The sequence below is a fragment of the Nanorana parkeri genome, unplaced genomic scaffold (assembly GCF_000935625.1).
Source record: "Nanorana parkeri isolate BGI_ZX_2015 unplaced genomic scaffold, ASM93562v1 scaffold2175, whole genome shotgun sequence".
NCBI lineage: Eukaryota > Metazoa > Chordata > Amphibia > Anura > Dicroglossidae > Nanorana > Nanorana parkeri.
In genome coordinates, this window is record NW_017308443.1 from 48,772 (window position 1) to 73,145 (window position 24,374).

At 42.7% G+C, this 24,374-nt stretch overlaps 1 long non-coding RNA gene across 1 annotated transcript in view; it reads left to right on the forward strand.

The window, feature by feature from the left end:
• The window catches only part of LOC108800944, a 16,862-nt gene extending 116 nt beyond the window's left edge, over positions 1-16,746 (forward strand). Inside the window, exons 2-3 of the long non-coding RNA XR_001942127.1 lie at positions 3,238-3,239; positions 16,660-16,746. This is a non-coding gene — a long non-coding RNA (uncharacterized LOC108800944). The remainder of the gene's footprint in view (positions 1-3,237; positions 3,240-16,659) is intronic.
• Positions 16,747-24,374: the final 7,628 nt, after the last annotated feature.

A 24,374-nucleotide genomic window follows, 5' to 3' on the forward strand; every position in this document is an offset into this window, starting at 1 on the left:
GGCACTGAGTGTCAGCATGATAACATGACTTAAAGAACTCCAGGAACTTTTTTTTCCTCTGCCGCCTGCCAGCCAGTGTAACAGCACAGCGGTGGAAGGATCTACTCTTCGGCTCTGAGTTTGGCTCTGACATCAGCCAAGCAGAAGAAGACAGAGACAGAGATGGAGAAGGAGCAGGAAGGTACTTGTATATTATTATTATTATACAGGATTTATATAGTGTCAACAGTTTGAGCAGCGCTTTACAATATAAGGAAGACATTACAATCACAATACAATTCAAGACAAGATGGTAAGGAGGGCCCTGCCTGTGAGGGCTTACAATCTAAAAGGGAGGGGCAAGTGATACATGAGGAGGTAGCTGTGTGGGGATGAATCGTTTGAGAAAGTGATAGTATACTTGTATACTTTTCTATAGGGGACTGTGAGCTGGTGGCTGGTGCAAATAAATGGTTATTGGCAGGGCATTAGATGGCTGCTATTTTGTGTGCTCTACACTAACACCAATGAAAGTTGGGGAAATGGGGGTTATAATTTGTAACCCCACTCTCCCTAGCTTCACTGGTGTGGCAGTGTTATTTTAAGTTATAATTACACTGCCACACTAAAGAAACTCAGGAAAGAGAGTTAAATTGCACTGTACAGGGGTGTCCCGAGGCTGGGTGAGAGAAGAATACTTATATTGTGCCGACAAGTTTAATACCTTTGAATAAAAGTTAAATTTGTATCATACTTTTTAATATGTTTCTTTGTGGCTTAGCAAAATTGGAGTCTTTAAATGCTGCGGATATTGGGGAAAAGGGGTGTGGTTACTGGGGGTGTGACCATTAAAGGGTGTGGCCACTGAGGGGCGCTGTAAAGCTTTCTCGCACAGGGCGCCTAAAGGCCTAAGGCCGGCCCTGAAGCTGGGGAAAGTTGGGTTACAAATTATAACCCACATTTCCCCAGCTTTCATTGGTGTGGCAGTGTTGGGCTCCATTTACACATAGCGATTGCTTTTTCCGCGTGGCACAAAAATGCAAATGTTTACATACGCGTGGATTCCGCATGTTTGCGGCTACAACTATAGCTGAAACGCACAGAATCCGCACAGAATATCGCGCTTGGACTTTTGCGCGATGAGCATCTTTGCAAACGTTGCGCAGGTGTGATCTAGATACATTAGAATGTATTGGTTTTTATGTTTAGCGCGTTTCTGCACATAAGAATATGCGTGGAAAACCGCTAATGTGTGAACAGAGCCCAAGGACCCATTCACATCAAGCCTGTGCATGGTTTGCTGGGGAAGTGGCCCATACAAAATTTTGCTATGGGGCCGCGATTTCTAGTTACGCCCCTGTGTCTAGGTTAAAAAAAAAGTTATACCGGCTTGTTCTTAGACAAGTCATTCCAGCCTATATCCCACTCCTCTGCAGCAGTCTGTGTTTAGATGTGAAGACGCTGAGGGACATACCATTGCATAGCATTGTTGCAGTGTAGAAGGAGACAGGCAGGAGGGAACACTGTCAAAGCTGGCTACCTGGAGTTCTTTAAAACAGTCAGCAATGGCAGCCACTTAATTTCTATTATAATGGGTTCATCTTATCTTCCCCTACCAGATTTGCTGTTTAACTGTTCAGCAGTATGAATTTCCGAGGCTGATAGTAAAATGTTGCTGTCAACAATCTCACAGCTGCAAATAAATGCTTTGGGAAACTGAACACTTGGAGTGGTTCTCACATCTAACCAACAGTGAAACATTCAAGGGCTTTATTCAGGTACTACTGTGATAGCACCACAAAAACATCCTAGCTTGTTGTTACTAGACACATTTCTTGGACAATCCAGCATTATGTGGATTAATAAAGGAAATCTGTCATAACACAGATTGACATTGTAAATCTCCCTTTGAAAAGGTTAGTTACCGGGCTATCACAATGATCACTTGCCTTTAATTTTTGCTATTATGTTGCGCTAGGTCCTGTGTAGCAATCTCACAAGATATTAATGTTGTATCAACAACTAATCTCCTCCTTTAATTCCAAAATATCTATGACTCTATAGAAATATTCAAATGGATTAAAAAGCAAAAAACAAATGTGTCGTGATCCTTATTAAACAAGTGCTTAATGCCTTGCATTTATCCTCTCTCTAATCCATGGATGTGATTTCATTCGTGCTAATACTATTGCCATGTGGATGGGGTAATCCCCTTTAATAAAGGGGCACCCAGATGCGGCCCCCCCTTGTGAATGAGTAAGAGGTACTTGTACACCTACTCATTCACTAAAGGGTTAAATACAAATATAAATAAACGCACCAGGCTTTTGAAAAAAGGCCTGTGGGCCATTTTATGTAGCCCTTGCACCTTTCCTTTTTAAACTGAAGCTGGAACTGTAAATGGTTGCCAGGCTTAACAGGAAGGCTGCAGCAGTCCCCAGCAAGGTCCCAGCAGGCTTCCTGTAAATCACAGTGCCTGTTTAGAGCATGGGCAGCAAATCTGCCCACCTGAGAGTCCACACAGCCCAACATAGACCCCGCACAGCCACCTGAGAGTCCACACAGCCCACCATAGAACCTGCACCGTCACCTGAAAGCCCACATAGCCCACCATAGAACCTACACAGCCACCTCAACTGGCCATCAAAATTTGACCCACTTGGACTTTTATGCAATTCAATTATGTTGAATTTTCATGGAATTCGCCATATTCCGGGCAAATCGGATTTTGGCTTATTGACTATATTTGCTCATAACTATTGGTGGTAAAGTTACCCTTAATGAGATAAAATCATGATTATTAAGAAAATAAGACTTCCAACAGGAATTTTTGTTTAACATGAGGGAAAATTGATGATGTTTGTAAAATTAAACATTTTTAGGAGATAACTATGTGAGATTAAGTTAAAATAAAAAGTAGTGATGTTAAAATGGGCAAGACATCAGCATCAAAAGGATGCTGAACAGAATTATGAATCCTTTGAAAAGGTTTGCATATACTGTATGTATTCAAACTGTGAATATAATTGCTTGCCTGGTGTCATAATAAGAAAAAAAATGCAGTTGCCATTTAGTGATCTCTTTCAAAATGCTAGTTATCTGGCTCTCTTGCTGATCCTCTGGCTTCAATACCCAATCACTGACCCAGAAAAATATATGTAGCTAGTAAATTTGAGCTTTTGGATCTGCATATCTGTTCAGTGACTCTGAAAGCATTAAAGGCAAGTGTAAATGAAAAACAACAAGCTGCTGCGCTAGGAGTAATCACTCAGTGAAAGTGAACCAGCTGCAACAATGTGTGGTAGTGAATGAAAAATGTTTGCTAATATGTTGCGCTAGGTCCTGTGTAGCAATCTCACAAGGGATTAATGTTGTATCAACAACTAATCTCCTCCTTTAATTCCAAATGATCTGTGACTCTATATAAATATTCAAATGGATTAAAAAGCAAAAAACAAATGTGTCGTGATCCTTATTAAACAAGTGTATAATATAATGCTATTTTGTTGTGCTCAGTTATATAAGCCAACTAACAAACTCTACAAATAGAAAGTGAGAGTGTCAGCATCGTGCCGCTACAGCGTTGCCATTTGTATTCAGGTGATAAGGTATAGTGCTAGATTGATGAATCTCGTGTAGCGGTCTGTGAAACCCTTATGTGCTATAAATGCTTGATTCCACTCTGTAACTTGCATCTAGTGGTTTAACTACATAAAAATACTACATGAAAAAACAAAGCGATAATGGGGCTTTAAAAGTGTCCTATGATGAATGTGGGATAACATGGCTTAGCTTGGTAACAAGACATGATCTCAATATACTTAAAAACATTTATTTGGTCTAAAAAGTTACAAACAGTGGATAATAAATACTTAAATATACCTCCCTGGACTTAGTGCAATTGCATGGTGTATAAAATAACGATATATTTTTTGTTGTAATAGTCATGCATTGGGTGCGTGATTATCCATACACATTTACAAGGCAAGCATAATTTCATCTATAATTGCACTATTCCGGCCCTCAACGTGTTTCGCTCGCTAAAGCTTCCTCAGGAGGTTTATTGGAGGCAAAACTCTGTAATTTCTTTGTAGATCCAAAGCTGAGATAATTAATAAATATAATAAATAAATAGATAGTAATTCTCAGTGCACATGTACAAATATCTACATTAATACAAGCACAATTAACTACATACATTCCCTCTTGGAAAATTGGGCAATGGATGGGTTCACACCCCCGGAGGACTCTTACCAACCAAGAAGGAGAGAGGGTGGGGAGAACAAGTTGGCAAAAGAGCAGGGGGGACAGCACATCTATCCTGGAGTTCCTACAATGGTTCAAACCATATATCTATTAAAAATTCAAAAGTTCAATCTTCTAAAAAAAACATAAATTATGATTAAATGAATAATTGTCTCATACCAAGTCCATCCATATGGCAATAGTATGAGCACAAATGAAATCACATCCATGGATTAGAGAGAGGAGAAATGCAAGGCATTCCCTCATGTTGGTAAGTACATAGTGTCAAAACAAACCGTATCAGTTGTATCAAAATCTCATATATCATTGACGACTAAAATATGACTCAAATCTAAATAAATCCATTTGATATCCAACATCTCTCACATTGGACACCAGTGCATGCATAACTGGCCAAATTGCTCAAAATAAGTTCCGGATTTGTATGTAAAACACTCTTAATATCTAAATGTCATTTAACTACACTTGAATGCAAGGAAATATTACCTCATTGTGGGAAGGATTTCTCTCCTTGTGCTGTCCAGCCACCCCGCTCCAGCGTTGGGAAGTTGCTAAATCTTCTAATCTAATTAATACTAGAAAACACATATGTTATCTGATCCATTCCATTGAATCTACAATTTTACCACCCGAGATCTGACACATTGGTGTAGATCCTCGGGGAGACATCTATATTTTGTTGGTCTACACTGCAACTTGATTGTTTATGGGTCCTCATTATCAATAGATTTAATGAAGATTTTCTGAGTCATTTGAGATATTAAAATTATGCACCCGACCTTGGAATAGATATGAGATACATTTACACAGATTGTTAGTCAATATCGGGGATCCAGCCATTGTTTTATACAATTTTATGTATTTATTTTTTTATCTTTCATTTATAATTTGTAAAACAAGATACAACCACAGACATTTTCTGGATATTGTAAAATATGTCTTGATATTTATATGTGTCGTTATCCTTCCCACGTGTGGTTTCTGTCCTCTAACAAATCAGGTGTGGGGGGAGGAGAGACCCACGTGGTGAGGAAGTGTCCGATTGTTTTTAACATAAATTGCGGTGAGAGACGAAAGCAGAAACACTCTTTTGAAAAAGTCCATAGATGAAACGCGTCAAGGGAGTTACTGGCTTTGATCTCTTATCGCTGAGTATTTCTATCACTTTCTATTCGTAGAGTTTGTTAGTTGGCTTATATAACTGAGCACAACCAAATAGCATTATATTATACACTTGTTTAATAAGGATCATGACACATTTGTTTTTTGCTTTTTAATCCATTTGAATATTTATATAGAGTCACAGATCATTTGGAATTAAAGGAGGAGATTAGTTGTTGATACAACATTAAGAGATTGCTACACAGGACCTAGCGCAACATAATAGCATTTTTTTTATTCACTACCACACATTGTTGCAGCTGGTTCACTTTCACTGAGTGATTACTCCTAGCGCAGCGGCTTGTTGTTTTTCATTTACACTTGCCTTTAATGCTTTCAGAGTCACTGAACAGATATGCAGATCCAAAAGCTCAAATTTACTAGCTACATATATTTTTCTGGGTCAGTGATTGGGTATTGAAGCCAGAGGATCAGCAAGAGAGCCAGATAACTAGCATTTTGAAAGAGATCACTAAATGGCAACTGCATTTTTTTTCTTATTATGACACCAGGCAAGCAATTATATTCACAGTTTGAATACATATATGCAAACCTTTTCAAAAGGATTCAGAATTCTGTTCAGCATCCTTTTGATGCTGATGTCTTGCCCATTTTAACATCACTACTTTTTATTTTAACTTAATCTCACATAGTTATCTCCTAAAAATGTTTAATTTCAGAAACATAATTAATTTTCCCTCATGTTAAACAAAAATTCCTGTTGGAAGTCTTATTTTCTTAATAATCATGATTTTATCTCATTAAGGGTAACTTTACCACCAATAGTTATGAGCAAATATAGTCAATAAGCCAAAATCCGATTTGCCCGGAATATGGCGAATTCCATGAAAATTCAACATAATTGAATTGCATAAAAGTCCAAGTGGGTCAAATTTTGATGGCCAGTTGAGGTGGCTGTGTAGGTTCTATGGTGAGCTATGTGGGCTTTCAGGCGACCGTGCAGGTTCTATGGTGGGCTGTGTGGACTCTCAGGTGGGCAGATTTGCTGCCCATGTTCTAAACAGGCACTGTGATTTACAGGAAGGCTGCTGGGACCTTGCTGGGGACTGCGGCAGCCTTCCTGTGAAGCCTGGCAACCATTTACAGTGCCAGCTTTGGCTTAAAAAGGAAAGGTGCAAGGGCCACATAAAATGGCCCACAGGCCTTTTTTCAAAAGCCTGGTGCGGTTTTTCATATTTGTATTTAACCCTTTAGTGAATGAGTAGGTGTACAAGTACCTCTTACTGATTCACAAGGGGGGGCCGCATCTGGGTGCCCCTTTATTAAAGGGGATTACCCCGATGCAAATAAGCCCCTCTGCCGCAGACCCCCACAACCAACACCCCAGGACTTGTGGAGAAGAGGCCCTCTTCCCCCTCTTGTCGGCACGGGGACAAGGTGCTTCTCCAGGGGGGACCTCTGCCGCTCGGCAGTATTCGGCTATTTACTCACTGCTGTTCGGCCCCTATGAGAATTGAGCGGCTTCTTCACTTCGGCTCAGCCGTACATGCAGAGCATGTTTGGCTGAGCGAAGCCAGCCGATATACGGCTGATTTTATCTGATGTGCAGCTGAAATCAGACGTACAGGGCCGAAGTGAATAGCCATATGGCGTTCGGCTCAGTTCACTTCGTCTCGGCTACCTTCGGCAGCTTAGTGAATAACCCCCTTAATGTTTTTGTTCACCTTGCTTGGCTTCCCTCTGCTATTCCTCTGTTGTGTTTCAGTCCTCAGCTGTCTTGTTAACCCCTTTGCAATTCTATAGCCCAGTTTATGTTGCCTAGTCTTTGTATAAGCTCTCCTGTCACTAGTGAGGCTATCTTAGGGTCTGCAGCTCACTGACAAAGTTCCATGTGCACCATCAGTGGCTCTGGTAAAGATTAGAGATCTTTTGGTCTTGTGCCTCACTGGGAGACTTTGGTCATTTACTAGTCAATTGACCTTTTTCATCAGTACTATCGAGTCTTCCTGTGTTTTCCATGTCTTGTCAATACATTCCACAATGGACTTCCTGGCTTCTGACATTGGTCTTCCTTTACATATGTAATCAGTTACTGGCTATGTTTCAATCTATGGCTATGTTTCAATCAACTGTATCCCTCTCTACAGTACTAAGAATATCACAATCCTTACACCCTGGCCAGCAGTCGTCTGTTGACCATTACATTAAACTATTTCTGATTTCTATTAGACACTCCTTTCATAATAATTGTTCTATAATAATTGTAATATTATTCCATACATTTAATCATATTCTTCCTGGTATTTACTTCCTTCCTTCCTTTCATTCTTCTTCTTTCTTCTTTCAAAGGGAACAGTGAGACCCACTACAGCAGGTTGTCAGTGTTGGGTTGTGGGTGGTAGACATGTGCGATTTGTTTCGTTCCGAATTGAAATTCGGATGACATTTTGGAAATTCGTAGATTCGGAGCATCCGAATTTCCGAAATATAACATATCCGAAAGCATCCGAAATTTTGAATCCGAAATATCGGATCCGAAATTCTGGATTTGGAACGAATTTCGCCCAAATCCTGTGCGTGCACTGTTAACATTTAAATGGATAAAAACAAATTAAGAAAATGATTTTAATCTCCCTTTAATAGTAAAGCACAGCAACCAGAAATTACAAATGTGCCAATTCTGCTACCCCACCTCAAGTTGAATTTTCTGGAATTTGTCCGAATTCTGAATCCGAATCCTAGCAACAAATTCAATTTCCGACCCGAATCTGAAAAACAAAATAAACGAAATCCAAAACCAAACAAAACAAATTTTTAGCCGCTGCACATTTCTAGTGGGTGGAGATTTTCAATGAATATTATGAGACATTGAGAGAAAATAATGGAGTGCATCAGAAAATGATGAAAGTTTTAAGTATGAAATTCCTCTCCTGGTCAGTTGCATACATTTAATTATTTTTTTTTTTTTTACAAATTTCATTACACAAGCCTACACAATAGTTTGTATTAATACTCTCACAGGGATTCCATTTACTTCCTACTTGTGAAATGTTTAGTAGGAGGGGCTTCCTATATATTTTCTGTAGTTACAAAATCAATCTCCTGGTGACATTGGGGAGTGGGCAGGTTTCCCAGGAGCTATGATTGAATTTCTGCAGGGGCTCAGAAGAATACATGTTCATTATTATTATCAATGAGTGAGACTTTCAAATGGCGGCCCAGAACACATGGAATGAGTCCAAATCATATGGCAGTATGGGTAATATAAATGGGTAAAGACCTCAAATGCCCAAATGCAACAGGTAGGAAATTAAAAAAAATATACTGTATATGACTTGGTTTTCCAAGGGAAGCAAGTGACCTGCCTATGTTCACCACTATTTCCTGTTTAGATAAAATAAAATGGTAGGTAATCCAGCAAACTATTATCTCTTATAGTTGAAATAGTAGCTCTGAGGACTGACCATTTAATCCTGGTATTTATGTATTGTTTACAAATAGTAATCTATCAGTCTGCATATTTTAACCTCTCTTGTTTTAAGAGGACTTCTAAGATCCCTCTTCATGTTCTATATTAGCAGTCTGCACAGCCGTCCGTTTGACCAAAGTCTCCATAAACAAAGTCTAAGATGCCAGCCACTTTTACCAAGTGATTATGAGGAAGATTACACTCGGATTAGGCTGTTTCCCACACATTCACTGGCATTAACATCATATTAACAGACGATTAAGCCATTAGATATTGACATGTACACATTATTGTAAGAAAGAATTAAAAGAACACATTTTCATAACCGAGTTTAGTTGTGGGTAAATACTGTACACCGTGTCCTTAAAAAAGTGGTAATTGTCATTCCCAGTTTTCTGGTGTATAGTTGTAAAATGTACCTTTCACTGAGAATTTGCCTTTTGAAAATAAAGATATTATTAGAAGCCCTTCTCACTCCCACAACTTTTCCTACATTTCATCAAAGCTCTTTGGTCATAAATTGCAGTGAATTATCTCATAACTCTTTGATCATGCAGTGAACGATCTTATTGCTCATTGATCATATATTGCAGTACATGATCATATAGCTCTTTGGTCATTCATTCCAGTGAAGGATCTCATAGATCTTTCGTCATAGTTTGTAGTGAATTATCTTATAACTTTTTGGCCATACATTACAGTGAAAGTGCCAATTGCCTGGCTATCATGCTTCAATACTGAGTCATATAGCTATTGAGTCAATAACCTAGAACACGCATGTAGATCCTGGGTTCCGACTTCATTTTCTCCATTTACAAAAATAGGTCATCAGTGGCTGCCTATGTACAGTGCTTCCCTTCTGACAGGTTTACTTTAACATTCCACTCCACCTAAATCTTTCAGCTCCTGATCCTGGAGAGAGTTAAACTACTATGTTATATTTCCCCAAAACTTTATTGATGATATCTTTGAACTTTAGTTTCTACAGGTGCAATCCTGCTGTTAAAGGGAAATGTCACCTTTTGGCAAAAAAATAACAAATGCACACTTCTTCATAAAAGAAAAAAATGCTTATTTATAATTTTTTTGTTGCATAGGAGCCAGTCACTTGTTGCAACCATGATCAGTAGATTGCAGGTGCAATTTTCTGGCTTCTGTAGACTGCTTATCCCTTCCATTTCCATAGTGAGATACGGCTATTCATTAACATGGACGGGCGGAAGTGTCAAAAGGACTACAAATGTGATGACATCACCATCGAGTTATTCCATTGAGAACTACAACTTCCTCTACCATGGTGGCTGATGGGACTTGTAGTTTTTCCATTCACAGATCCTGTCAGTATCTTTCTAGTCGGCCCCACTGACTGTCAACATCCCTGAACAATCTGATTGGATGCAGGTATTGTTCAGGTATTTTAGGATCCAGCAGGGCCAACTAGCAAGATACTGAAGCTTGGCCCAGTGGGAGATTCCTCCATCCACACAGTTTAGCGTAAATGGAGGAATCTGTTGCACTTTTTCCATCTGACCATAGGCTGATAGAAAAAAAATCTATAGGTGTATGGCCAGCTTAAGGCAAATAAGAAGCCTGGAGCTGACCACTGGACCTAAGGTTAACTCACATATCACGTTTGCATCTAATGATCCTATAAGGGCTAGTTCACACCAACCACAGTGCATTCCAGCCCGATTCTGGCCGGAACACACTGGATCGCATTGCGGCCAGCTCACTTCGGGCCGGAACGCACAGTGGCTGGTGTGAACTAGCCCTAAAAACAACGGACCCTTTATTCTGCTTGTCCTTTATCTCAGCAGCTATTCAGGGGGTTTTCTAACAGTCGCCCTGACGCACAAATAAAACAAGAATCAACAAATCTTTATATGAAATAGACATGTGCACTGCAAAAAAAATTGTTTTCTGACGAAACAAATGAAAACGAAAAACTTTTCCATTCGTTTCAAAGAAAAAATGTTTTCTGCGGTTTCGGATTTGAAGGCAACGAGCCTCCGAATCCGAAACCAGATCGGCCGCCGGCGCATTCTGCGCTTATGCACCACAATCTTTTAGTGCATCTTGGTATGCACCAAGATGGCAGCGCCCGTATGTTCGGGCGACGCCATCTTGGTATACCCAAGATATACTCAAAGATGGCGGCGCACCTGCGCAGAACGCACCCGTGGCCAATATGACAGCCGCTCGTTCAGCAAACAAATTTATGTATGCCCGCATATAGTTGTAGTGTATTCGGGAATAAATACGTTTTTTTGGATTCGGACGAACCGCTGAATCAATTGAATTTCATTGATTTGCAGGTTTGTCCGAATCCAAATGCACATATCTAATATGAAATACAATCATGGAAATATGGAACAGGAAGCATGAATAATATGAAATTTGTAAAACAAATAACTTTCACATACACTTAATGTCTAAGGATGTTCTTGCTGAATATGCATACAAGCTTCCCTAATGCATCCTCATCATTCAAACCTGTTGGTATTGGCAAGACCACCTGACTATGATAATCTGATGTAGACAGAGAACTGTTAAAGGGTCAGACATGTCAAAATAGAATTTAGGTTTAGGAGTATGCCGACAGGCTGGATTATCTATTGGCTTTCTATTCCTCTCAGGAACTGAGATATCTGTATCTAAGTTCCTAGGTCCATTAACACACTCACGTCTTTAAAGGGCCCTGACTCTTCTTGCTAAGTTTATTTTTACCTTTGGAGAACTGGTTGGCTAAAAAAGGTAAGGAGTACCAGGCAGCCAATACAACAGTTGTATAAAAACATGACACAATGCAAAGTCATGGTTAAATACTCATATTAATGTGAACTGAGAATTTACATAGTTAATTTCCTTAAGCATTACTAGCATATTACCAGTATAGCTGGTTAATACACTGCCATCTTGTGATCATTTTGGTTATTGCACCATGTTTTTTTATACTCCCTCCCCTTGTGCCCCTTGTGTGTGATGTACTTCCCTTGTTCTCACATTCTCATCTGGCATCAAAATGGTTGCTTGTGTCATGGACACATGTCAATCTGCTCACATGGGGGGAAACAGTTCCATATTTTCACCTGCAAATACCATCTTTCTAATCATCTGCTACATCCTGTTGTCTGCTGTAACCTGCTGCATTTAATAAATTCGTGAAGCAGAGGCAGAAGCTCAAATGAAAACTCAAATAAAGATTCTCCAAATGGAAAAGGAAGAAGCAGCTGCCCTAGCAAGGCTAAAAGCCCTTGAACAAGCCATGGGACAAAGTACTAATTCGGACTGTTCTATCCCAGCAGAACTGGAAGACCCAGTTGAGCGTACCAATAAATATGTGCTAAAGCATAATGTTTGCAACAATACAGAGCCATCTCCTGTACGTCCTACTAACAACACTGTTCTTGCTCTCAATATAGAGACCTCTAAGCTGCAATTGCCTGAACCTCTTCAAGTCCATCATGCAAGTGCATCTACACAGCAAACCACATCACCTCCTGCCAACAACAAGTTGACTCCCAGCGACAAGCCACAGTTCAAGGTACACCCAGCAGAAGCCTCAGAGACTACACTACAGCTAAACACTTTTGCAACATCATTTTATCCTTCTATACCTCACCCTTCTTCACCAGAGAACTTTCACGCCCAAGGGGTTCCACAAGTTACTTTGGTGCCAGATATATGATGACTTCGCCAGATATATGATGCCAAAATCTCATTAACATTAGCCTCTCAAGGTTCGACGATTGGCAAGAGAACTTCAGGGCCTGGAGAACATCCTTTAAAGCTGCAATTGCCGATCTTAACCTTACTGCCAAGGAGGAACTTGATTTGCTCTTAAAGTGGCTGGTGCCAAAATCTGCAGATCTGCAAGACTGAGAGCAGTACATGTTGGCTTCCCAGATGCAGATCTTGCTGCTGCATGGGCAAGACTTGAGCAAACCTATGGTAGCTCTGAAGCCAAAGAAAGTGCTTTATTCAAGAGACTGCAAAACGTTCCAAAAATAGGTAACAAAGATCAACTCAAGCTCCAAGAACTAAGTAACCTCCTATTGGAGCTAGAGTTGGCAAAGACAGACCCAAGTCTACCTGGACTAAGAGCTTCCTGGACACCACTCTTAGCATGAATCCAGTGGTGTCTAAACTGCCATACAACCTGCAAGAGAAATGGGCGCAACAGAGTTCAAAATACAAGAGAGACTATAATGCATCTTTTCCTCTTTTCTCATAGTTTTGCAGGTTCATCAGTGATCAAGCCTGTAAGAGAAATTATCCCAGCTTCAGTGAATCCAGCTTGGCTGCTTCATCATCATCAAGGTATGATAGCACAGCAGCTAAATGTAGAGACTTAAATAGAGCAGTATCTGTTAAAAAGTGTTTCGGGTGATGGAGATAAAAAGACCCTAATCGTAGGTGCCCTATTTATAAAAATCCTCAAACCTCACCCTCACCTTTGCTATAAATTGCTTATTCTCCCAGACCTCGATCAGCCTTTACCTTTCCTCGAGATGTGGGAGAGAGTCCTGGGGGGTTCAGTTCACCTCAACTGAGAGATTTAGGATCCTACAACTCTCCCTGGGGGTCCTCGATATCCAATAGATACCAGGAAAATGGCTGATATATACCATGTATTTTGGTACTGCCCATTGCTCTTGAACTTTTGGACCCAGGTTAGAGACATAATGCAGAAGTTCACCGACAGACCAATACCTTTGGACCCAGCCTTTTTCTTGCTGCACCACAATCACCGCCCCCTGAAGGGCTTATAGACGGTCTATCCTGATCCACTTAGTGAATGTGGCAAGGGCTTGTATCCCCCTTTTGTGGAAGCAGTCCTCACCTCCAACTATTCGACAGTGGCTCCAATGGGTATATGACATTAGACATATGGAGGATCTCACTAGCTCAATAAAAGGGAACAATGTCCAGATTTTCCTCCACATGGTACTACTGGACTGAATTCCTCAATTCTGCTGAATATTGGCAATGAGCAACTGAGAGTTATGGCCTAACTGAGAAAATCTCTTTCCTTCTGCCCCTTTTTTCTTGCTTCCTTCCCCACCCCTCTCTTTTTTTTCTTTTCTTTTTTGTTGTTTTGCTCCTATACTCCTTGTATCATATCTTCCACATTGCTCATGGGAATATCTGCCCTGAAGGCCCGAACTATGATGCACATGCCTTTCCATCATATGACATACCACCGAGAACATGAACAGGGCGCATGCGCGAGGTGTCCGTGACGTCATCCGTAATGGACGCGTGAGCCGGGTGCCTTGAAACACGGCGGGCGCTGACTCCTCTCCGTGACCGTAACTCTTGAATCGGCAGCACCGGAGGAAGGACAGAGAGAGACAGAGGTGAAAGCGGCACAGTAGCGCAGTAGCGACGGGCGGATAAGATAGCCTCGATGGCAGGAGGCAAGCAGAAAGGGGCTAAAAATCGCTCCAAAAAGGCAGCCCAACAAATGGAAGCAGGGAAGGAAGACAGCATCAAGCAAAAGCAGGAACACACAGAACCCAACGCGGATCTCTCCCTTGAGGGGGAAGTTAAAGATGCAGATCAAAGTCACTCTTCCACAGCACAATCAGAGGGAGAACACACGGACCACAGATCCCCAGTCTTAAGATCACCAGCATCCAACCTATCTCCGTTAGAACATACAGGGGCAAGTATGAGATTTCCTTTATTTCATCCCTCTAGTTCTGAACTACATGAAAGTGATGTGCAGGATAGTGTTAATTCTTTGCAAGACTTTCCACAAAACCCTGATATACTTATACGATTTTCAAATATGCTTGAATGCGGTCTTTCCTCTATGGCTAAGAAAATCACTACAGATATCAGAAGCGATTTAAGAGATTTGGGAACTCGCATAGAATCAATTGAAAAGAAATTAGATTCAACGATAACCTGTGCTAATAATAATGCCTCTTCTATTCAAGAACTACAGAGCCAATTAGAGGAGGCACTATCCAAAAATCGACGATCTTGAAAACAGATCAAGACGCCATAACTTTCGGATCAGAGGTGTCCCGGAATCCATTGTTGATCTAGTTCCTGCTGTCCAATCCTTTATCAAAGACCTAATACCAGGCATAACAAAAGCAGAATTGGAATTGGATAGAGTACACCGAGTGACAACATCTATACGTTTTGAGCGCTTCGCTAGAGACATTATCGTTAATACCCATTTTTTTCGGATTAAAGAATCAATAATGCAGGAAGCTAGAGGGGCATCAGAGCTATTCATGATGAATCACCCAGTACAATTATTTGCAGATATATCCCCTGCGACCATTCAAAAAAGACGCTCCCTGAAACCACTTTTGGAAGCCTTGACTAAACGGGGTGTTAAATATAGGTGGGCCTTCCCTTTCCGCCTGTTGTTTTTCTATAAAGACCAATCATATTCCATTAAGACCTTAGGAGAAGGTGAAAAATTGCTGACACATTTAGGGATTGATCTTTTGGAAAAAGAGTCATTGGTTCACACCTCATGACAAGGTCAGGGGAAACCTTCTGTCTCCCCACTATGGAAAAAAGCACACAGAAGGACACTATCGAATTTGGTAGTCTCTGGAGAAACCGCTGATAATTGAGCTTTACATCTCAAATGCCATGATTTATGTTTTTGCTATTTACATATAACTGTCTAGCAGAAGGAGTCCGCTGCCCGCCGCAGTAGGCCAGACGCCCTTGTTTGATCTAGATCCAGGGAACAATCCTGGGTCCAGACCAAACTCTCACTCAACTTAGGTTGTCTGAGAAAGTTGACATGGAGGAGGGAGAATCTCTCCTGATTGATTGTGGGTTTGATTTTTGTGTTATGTGTATTTTTGTTTTTGTTATTTTTTTTCCTTTTTTCTTTCTTTGCCATTATTGTATTTGTTCCTCAAAATGCTTATAGATATATTCCCAGTAGTTTCCAAATGGTTCCAAAAACCCTCTATCGGGGTATACCAATTGCAAGGTGGGAGGAGATTATGTAGCCTAAATATAAGTATTTGTAATTTTAATGACACCAAACGCAGGTACTAAATCTCTAACTCTAGCCTCCCATAATACCCAGGGCCTGAATATCTTGGTTAAGAGAAAGAAGGCCTTTCAAAATTACCATTCTTGCCATATTGACATGCTATTCCTACAGGAGACTCACTTTTTAGCCTCTAGCCCCCCTCCTCCCTCCATAAACATTTCCCGAGATTCCACCTGGCAAGTGCAAAGGAGAGAAGAAAAGGGGTAGCTATTTGCTTTTCTGATAAAGTAGTCTTCACATCCATGCTAGAAATTAGAGATCCAGAAGGTCGATATATATTGATAAAAGGACACATTGATAAACAATTATTTACCTTTATATCATATTATGCGCCGAATACAGCTCAGATACATTTCTTCATCTCTATGCTCAAAACCCTGTCACCACATTTTGAAGGCATAATTGTTTGCGCTGGAGACTCCAATATAGCATTGGACTCCACCATTGACAGGACAGATAAAAAGCAATCGAAATCTAAACCTGTAGCAAAAGCAGGGACCTCACCCTCTTAAGAAATGTTGTAGGTTTAGGGCAAAGCCTTTACAACAGCGCAGGGAGATTCTCCAGAAACTGCTTCCTATGATCATTTTGCTAAAGACTGTAAAGTTGTCATCAAGTGCACAGAATGCAGTAGTGACAAACATGTAACAGCTATGCATCCTGGTCCACTTCCAGACAATCTACAGCAGCCACCTACATCCAGCCCTGCCTCAAATCATGGCGGGAAGCAACAAAGTCATGCAAGTCATACAATTGTTTCTTCTTCATGTACTGGTCTATGGAGAAGGCTTAAGTCACAAATGCTGTGCCACAAGGTATGCCTAGTCAAGATATACCCAGAGGGTCAACCTGAGAAAGCTACCAGGATGTATGTCATAATAGATTAACAGAGCAACAGATCCCTGGTTAAAACGAAATCTTAGTCTTGCCAGGAAGAGACATTCTCAGAGTACATAAAGTACGCCAGCAGTGCTCTGGACCTGACAATGCCCCTTATGCACAAAAACTTGATCTAGGCTGGTTAATAGTGGATGCATGCTTGAATGGAATGAGTACACCATCGGAGCTCAACTCCTTCAAAACTCACGTGTTAAGAAATGGACGTGCATCTCACTTCAAACAGTGCCCCCACCATTATAAAGTAAAGGAGAAGCCTCTTGACATCATCCAAGTACCTGATGTTACTCCTATTCTCTGTGATGATAACTTAGGTAACACAGTGTTTTGTACTACATGTGATTTCAACAAAATTGTTGTCAGTTAGAGAGTTCATCCCAATAATGGACAATCAATTCTTCAAGGATAAGTAACAGCTGGGTTGCACCATTACCTCTTCGTTCTGCAAGAGTCAGACTACCAATCGTGAACAGGCTTTATCCATTTAGCTCACTTCAGCGAACACTAAAGACCAGGCCTGAAATGAATGACCATTTCATTGCTTTTATGAAAAGGATCTTTGACAATGATCATGCCAAGCAAGCTCCACCTCTTCAAGAACATGACGAGTGCTGATTTATGCCTTTCTTCCTAGTGTAAACCATGTAATAGATGTAATACATGTAATGTAGTGTAAATCCATGTAAACCAAAACAAATTAAAAGTAGTGTTCGACTCCAGTGCCAAGCATCAAGGTGTATTCCTGAATGATGTTCTTCTCACTGGTTCTAACTTAACCAACAACCTTGTAGGTATACTTATGAGGCTCAGAAGAGAGTCAATTTCCATAACTACTGACATTAAACAAATTTTTAATTGCTTTATTTTACGAGAAGACCATAGGAACTTCCTAAGGTTTCTGTGGCACTAGGACAACAATATAAACAATGAAATGATTGAATATCGCATTAAGATGTATGTCTTCGGAAATAGTCCCTCACCTGCTGTTGCAACATATGGTCTACGAAAGACTGATGGCGAAAAAGAGTATAGTGCAGATGCTCGACACTTCGTCGAGAGAGTCTTCTGTGTGGACGATGGACTCAAATCATAAGACTGAAGGTATGCTTTCTGAGGCCAATCTCAGACGACACAAGATTGCTTCAAACAGTGCTGCTGTTATGAAAGCCTTTCAGACTGGCGATCATGCCACAGGATTTAAAGACTTAAATCTGGGAATGGACATGCCACCCGTACACAGAAGTCTAGGCTTACGGTGGGACTTATTAAAAGACACCTTCGATGGGGTGTGTCCTAGCCATGGCGGAGTGAACACATTCTTTTATCTGCTCTCCCGCACCACTCCACTTCCAGGACAGAAAATAGCACCTACCTACATCAGAAATTAGCAAAACTCAGTAGAAGACGACGTCCGACACGCCTAGACCTCAGGCTCCGGGTGAGCTGCAAAATTTCTTCACTCCTGCGGCTCCAACGATCGTGGGTGTAGGCCCCGAAAAAGCAGCGGCCTCAAGTAGTGGGGCTCGGCCGGCACCGTTCGCGCGTGGGTCGCTGACCGCTTCCCGGCCCCCTCCACCCTCATCCCCTGAGTTGGTGACCCAAGAAGCAGTCATGTGGGGATCTCCTATGGTTGGGCTGGAGGGAGGCATGCAGCCCAGGAAGTCAGATGTACCCCAACCCCCTGCAGAGCTGGATATAGGGGCCATTTTGCATCTGCTGCCCACCAAGGCAGATATTGAGGCACTGGTGGCGAAAATTGAAGAGACGCATAGTCGTGATATTCAAGACATGCGGCAGGAAGTCTCGTAGCTGACTACAAGGGTCGAAGGTGATGAGACGACCTCAGCGGCCATGGCAGTGAGACAGAAGGGCCTGGAAGAATCCAGGGATATCTATTCCGCTATGCTATCTGACATGCAACTCCATATTGAGGATATGGAGGATAAAAACTGACGCAACAATTTGAGGAGGCATCCCAGAGGCTACCAGACCAGAAAACGTTCATGACACGGTTGTGGCGATCTTTAACTCCCTGCTGGGTAACCCGCCCAATACGGTAATTGAAATAGACCATGCTCACAGGGTCCACATCTCCGATGATCCGGATCGGCCCTGTGACATTGTTTGCAGGTTACAGAAATTCCCGATCAAGGAAGAAATACCTCGCAAAATATGGTCTCAAGGGCCTCTTGATTTCGATTGAGGATCTTGCCTGACCTTTCCAGGGCGACTCTGCAGAGGAGAATGATCCTGCGTCCGCTCCTGACCCGACTGCGGGAAGCAGGTATTGTCTATAGGTGGGTATTCCCATTCCACTTTGTTATGCGAAAAAATGCCTCAACCTTTGCCCTGCCACAACGGATGGATCTACCTACCATGTTCTAATTTCTAGAACTGGAGCCTTTCCCTGTTCACGACTGGCTGCAACATTTACTGAGAGGCTATGCCAGACAGGGTCCACGCCCGGCTCCCCACGCCATGCCTCAAAGGCTATCTCAACAACAACGCCGAAGAAGGTTCGCTGGCATTCCCTAGGGGGAATGCCAGCGAACCTTGACGAACCCCAGGACCCAGCCTTGACAGCCGGTGATCCCGTTTGCGCCCTTTACCTCTCCAGGTCCAGTAAGAATACCATCCTTGCTGAAGGTAGTCCCGGCTAACTGGAGCAGCAGCATATGTCGCCCGGGATGTGCTCATGGGAGACCGAAGAGATTTTTTGGTTCCAGAAGCCCAGGTCGACATATTGTACAAACCGGGCTCCGTGTCCCGGAATCCTTTGGGACACTGCATGTTCGGGCTGAGAACTACCTGATTTTTCCCTGTGACGACATGTTCTGACCAATTTGTTAGGTGGACAGATACGCAAGACCGGTAGGTCCACCTCTTCTTCTTTGCCTCTTTGGTACCGTCTGTTTGAGTGACATTTGGTGTGCCACCAAATCATGTGTACCCTTGGGTGCAGGCGAGGAAATGGCGGCCGTGGGAGCGGAGGTGGAACGGTGGCTTCCCCGGACTACTTTAGTTATGCAATGTGGTCCTTACAACTTGTCTTTGATGCCTGTTGCCTCACTAAGAATTGTTACCGTTTCATTCCATGGGTGCTTATCACTCCGAGTTAAAGTTACGAGTGGCTTACCACTCCATTAAGTCCTGTCCTGGTGCCGGGAGTTGGGGGGGTTGGGTGGGTGGAGTGGGACCCCAATTTGTTTAGCCACACCCTAACTTAGGTTTTCCCATCCACGGGGACAGATCCCTTGGGTGGGTATATTCTAGGGTAGTTACCCCATTAATTTGTGTTACTTGTGTGTCAGTGTCCTTGTTTGTAGCTTTCTCCAATCTCTCGCTTCTCCCTCTCTAACCACGGCCCTCCTCTACTTACTGGCAGATCCAGTCTCTGAATCAGTGATCCTTCATTCTGCTCATTCTTTCTTTGCTCTCTTACCCGTCCCCTCCCTTTTATATCTTTGTTCTCTCCTAGCGGGTCACTCCTTCACTTCTGTGTGTCCAGAGAGCCCGGCCATGCACTCTGTGTCCTGTGCCGTGGTGTCCTGGAACTTAAAAGGATTGAACATTCCGGAGAAGAGAACGGTCGTTCTTAACGAATTCCAACATCTCAGGCTCAGGTAGGCTTTATTCAGGAAACACATTTTCCGGTATCCAAAATTCCCTGATTTCAAGACCAATGCTTCCCATATGCTTACCACTGTGGCTCCCCTGATGGTAAATGTAAAAGGGGTAAAACGGGGTTAGTATTGTGGTGCACAGGACGGTGCAGTAGCAATTTGTGGATGCCCGTTACAGCCAGGAGAGCAGGTTCAGCTTTGTGAAGGGCAGAATTGGTCAAACTCTATGCACATTCGCCAACGTGTACTTGCCCAATGTAGGCCAGGTTCCTTTTTTGCAATCCACCCTGGAACAGCTAGGGGAATTCACGGAAGGGGTGCTGGTCATGGGAGGTGATTTTAATATGGTGCTTGATCCTACTTTGGATAGCTCTAGGTCGGCTTCCTACCTCTCCTACTCTGCCCTCCGGAGGATCAAAATATCCTGGTAGATATCTGACGTCTGTTACACCCTAAAGAACGCGACTATACCTTCTACTCCAATCCCCATGGCTCGTATTCACGAATAGTCCTATTCTTGGTGGGCCACCGGGACCTACCAGTTGTGCGGAGGGCATCCATTGGCGTTTTTTCCTTATTGGACCACGCTCCAGTATCCCTGACTTTGACCTGCTTCCAACAGAGCGTGGTTCGTGGAACTGGCGCTTGAACGAATCCATCCTACAAGACCCTAGCGTAGTCGCAGAGATTTAAACTGACCTGGTCAATTATCTTGCACGCAATGACACCGATGAATGCGATCCCATGATTCTCTGGGAAGCACACAAGGCATACATCAGGGGCTCCTTTATTAAAATAGGTGCTAGACTTAAAAAAAAACAGCATGCCACCAAAATAGAAGTCCTTTTGGCTGACATCTCCTGCCTAGAATCGGTACATAAAACAGACAATCCATAGCCCAGTCTGTTCCTGGTGAACTGATGGCTCTCCGTGAACAGCTACATTCAATCTGTCTTGCTAAGGCCAAGGGTATGTTAATTAGATGTAAAAGGGTATTCTATGAATTGGGCGACAAATGAAGCAGGCCACTGGCCAGGGTATTGCAGAAGCAGAGAGTGCAGTCCTTTATATTCGAGATACTGTCCCCCTCAGGTATGAAGATGAGTAAGACTACTGATATAGCTGGGGTCTTCAGGGAGTACTACACTTCATTACATAGTTACATAGTATTTGAGGTTGAATAAAGACATAAGTCCATCAAGTCCAACCAAATTCCCTCTATAACCTTCAGGTCCAAACTCCAACACGGCCCAACTCGGACCTTAGAACCAGGATCTCGGGTTATCTAGCCAAGTCGGAGATGCCGGCTATACCTGCACCAATGATCTGCTTTTTCTCCTTACCGACCCTAGTGTCTCCCTACCAAACCTAATGCGAGAATTTGAGATGCAAGGGGCATTGTCACTTTTCCTCATCAATTTTCAAAAATCCACAGCCCTTAATGTATCTGTCTCAGGTTTCCTACTACCAGGCCTGCGGTCGGCATTTCCATTTTGATGGGCAACGGAATCACTGGGGTACCTCGGCACCAATATACCGGACCTTTCCCGCACCTTTTAACTTAACTTCCCTCAGCCTACTCAAAGAAATTTGGTTAGACCTCTCGAGATGGCACGCAGGTAAATTTTCGTGGTTCAGTAGATGCAATATCCTGAAAATTAATGTTATGCCACGTATTCTCTACTTATTGCAAACCCTACCGATTCACGTCCCACAGTAATTTCTCAAGGCCATTAACTGTGCCTTTGTGCAATTTCTATTGGCCCACAAGCCGCCTAGGATTAAATCATCGATTATGTGTATGCATAAACTCCACGGAGGAATTGGCCTGCCAGATGTGGTTAGATACCATGTGGCATGCCATCTCACGAGGGTGATTGACTGTTGCCATCACGGTCCACTTAAACAGTGGATAGGACCCGAACAGTCGGTGGCTGGGCTTCCGCTGTCCGCCTTACCGTGGTGCAGGAGCAGGATCCCAGCCCTGGTGAAAAATCATCCCACAATAGGACCAACTTGGGTAGTGTGTCGTAAATTCTTCCCAGTGGAGGGTATCTCACCAGCCCCCTCACCCTTATTTCTGATCATGAGCAACCCTAGCTTCACCCCTGGATTGGAGGATCCGGGCTTTACTACGTTAACTGAGGCAGGAATCCATAGGGCTCGGTATTTCATTCGGACTGATGCTTGGGTATCCTTGGAAGACATGTCACTGAAATCCCACTGAAATTTTGGCAAAAGATACAGTTGTCCCATTTTCTCAGGCCCATGCCATTAGCCAAGACTTTTGTGTGGGACTCCCTGAGTTTGAGAGGGAGTGCGAGCCGAGCCTACTGCTCCGTCATGCGGTCTCTATGGTCTATGCACTGCTGGACTCCCACCCAGAGTGGGGCTCCAGTTCAACCAGGACCAACGAGAAAAAATTATATACCTTGCCCACAAAACCTCTAGATGCACCAGGGTCCAGGAATGCAACTACCCTTCACAAACTCATGCCTGAGGAAACCCCGGACTGCTGGCGTTGCGGCCGTGCTGGGGGCACCATGCTCCATATCTTCTGGACTTGCCCAGATAACCAGGACTATTGGGAAGCGATCAAGTTACTTCTACCCACGTTTACTGACCGAGACATCCCACATACCCCGGCGTTCTTATCACCTCGGACCCATCCATGGAACCTCAGGTGCCCTGAGCGAATCTAGGCGGGTGGCCCGCTGGGAGTGACCTCGGTTTCTTCTACCCCATCTCTGTATCTCTCATTGCTTATACCTGACTCTCCAGACCCTGTTCTATGTTTGTCTCTTGTGACCATGTTACCTCAACCGTTTAGTTACCGTAGGTGTCACATATTTCCGTGCCGACAGTTAACCAAGTGCGGGATGTTACGAGCTTATCGCATCATGTGTGGATGCCTACTGTCATGAATCATTATGTAAAACCCCCCCATACTTGAACATTCACATAACGATAGGCTGAAGCACCCATGTAGCTGACCCGTCTCGGGCAGAATTAATAGTCATGCCTCCGACACCTATCTCCGTTCTGGTACACAAATGCTCTATGGCCTTTGGCAAGAGATGGGAGGGCCGTACATGTCTATACCTACCCCTACTGTTTTTACGTGTTCCCTTATATGTATACTGTTGTATGTATTGATAACAATTGAAAAGTTACAGGATCCATGCGATAGAGTTCCTGCCTGTTATCTGAACTGGCACTATGCGCCAAGATTGAAATTGCTACGGATGTGCTATATTCTTGTATAGATATTCCTGTTTTATAAAATAAAGAATTTAAAAAAAAGAAACCTTCGACTTTCAAGTCAGCTCTGCAGACAAACTATTTACCAATTGTGATTTTCTGTCAGTGGTGAACAGTCTATACGATCCACTGGGACTTGTGGCTCCCATCACCACACAGGGTAAATCCTTGCTGAGACAGCTATCAGAGACTATTAAAGAGTGGGATGCTCCACTACCAACAGACAAGCATTCAAAATGGAAATTCTGGAAGCAATCTCTACATGCCTTAGATGTAATTGACATATCACGCTGTTATACTTCAGCTTCTCATGCTGCAAGTCAAAGAAGACAGATTCACATCTACTGAGGCCATAGCAGCTGTTGCCTTCCTCAAGGTAAGAGACTCTTCTAATCAAACTGATGTAGGGTTTATGATTAGCAAAGCTAAGTTAGCACCTAAGCCTGAACACACAATTCCCAGGCTCAAACTTTTTGTGACTGTGCTAGCCGTAGAAATTGCAGATTTTATACTGCGTGAGCTTGACATTCAGATAGATGACATAAAGTTCTACACAGACAGCAAAGTTGTTCTGGGCTACATACAGGTGAAACTCGAATAATTAGAATATCGTGCAAAAGTAATTGCAGTAAGTGCTGCAAAAGGGGCCCAAACCAAGTACTGAGTACATATGCATGCTTGTACTTTTCAGAGGTCCGATATTGTTCTATGTACAATC